General features: G+C 42.6%; 1 long non-coding RNA gene across 1 annotated transcript; it reads left to right on the top strand.

Annotated features, from left to right (window-relative positions):
* The first annotated feature begins 230 nt into the window (after nt 1-230).
* On the top strand, nt 231-1,393 carry LOC118330714. The gene is made up of 5 exons (XR_004796847.1): nt 231-392; nt 476-617; nt 717-842; nt 994-1,089; nt 1,297-1,393. It is a non-coding gene; the product is annotated as an uncharacterized LOC118330714 (long non-coding RNA).

Raw genomic sequence — 1,393 nt, 5'->3', positions numbered from 1 at the left:
TATATATATATGTATGTGTATATACGTGTATATATATGTATATACATATATACGTACTGTACTGTCTATTTGATGAGTATAATAGTAACAATAATATTAACTTTAGTCCACTAGTCTGCGCCACAAATGCAAAAAACACATTTATTACAAAACTCACAGGAACTGCAGTGGATTATTATAAATCAGTTATTTGATCGCATTATATTAAATATAAAATTCATATTTACTGTATTCTTACATATATTGATTATAATATTGTTATGAGCTGAAATTTGTTTTTTTGTGTTCAGGTGCATCAAGCTGCAGTTTGGGGGGGAGGAGACTCAGAATGAAGCCTGGAGCTGGTTGGCTGCCAATCAGCTGTCATCTGTCGTCAATACCAAAGAGTCCAGGTTTGATTGTTATTGATTATTTATTATTATTGACATTGTAAATCAATGGAGTGTCACACAGCGTTCTCTTCTTCTGTGGTCAGTGCTACAGATGAGGCGTGGCGGCTGCTGGCTTCCTACCTGGACAGGTATCCGTCCGCTAACGGACAGTACCACCGCTGCGTCATCAACAAGCTGCTGTCGCACGCTGTCCCACTGCCCGATTGGCTTGTCAAGTCTTACAAGGTGAGTCATCAACCAATAGGGAGGGAGGGGGTGCGGACGCTTTATTCTGCAGAAGCACTCACTGTTTGCTGCTTTTTCTCCCATGATGCATTGCAACAGGCTGTGGACGCAGCGTCTCTGCTGCGTCTCTTCCTGAACTTTGACCTCCTGGACGCTGCCGCCGAGCTGGTGTTAGAGTACGTGGACGCTCTGCTCGGGAGAGGACACCAGTACTTCGGAATAGAGGTAAAAGTACTGCAGACTGTACTGCATTATAGAGGTCAAAGTACTTTGCGTACTACATTAAGTTATATTAATTGTGTTTAGCTGATGAAACTCTGCTGTTTAAAATAATATAATTGCTGGTGTTGATTAAACGGACTGGTTGCTGTCACAGAGGCCTCTGTCAGCGACGTCGTCCTCCGTCTGGCTGCCGTACACGTCCATCGATCAGCTGCTTCAGACTCTGAACGAGACTCAGACCAACAGCAGCGTGAGTCTCTCACTTCCTGTTTACAGTTTAATACCTCTGTATCCCACAATGCAAAGCGCTGACTCAAGCTCTCAGCTCCACAAGCGACAACAATTGTATTTGTGGGTGGTTTTTAATTCATAATATTTCTGATAAAAAAAATAAAAGTGATGGAATTGAACCTGTGACATCCTCCTGTATTAACCAATGCTCGCTGTCTGTTTTCAGATGTACAATAAAGTTCGAGACAAATTGGACGATTATCACAAACTGGTGGCGCAGACGACCAAACGAAGACTCGTCACTCGATAGAAACTCACCTGAC

The sequence above is a fragment of the Morone saxatilis genome, unplaced genomic scaffold (genome assembly GCF_004916995.1).
Source record: "Morone saxatilis isolate NCDOM2014 unplaced genomic scaffold, NCSU_SB_2.0 Contig2, whole genome shotgun sequence".
Lineage (NCBI taxonomy): Eukaryota > Metazoa > Chordata > Actinopteri > Moronidae > Morone > Morone saxatilis.
Note: the sequence above shows the minus strand (reverse complement) of the source record. Positions and strands in the feature narration are given on the sequence as shown.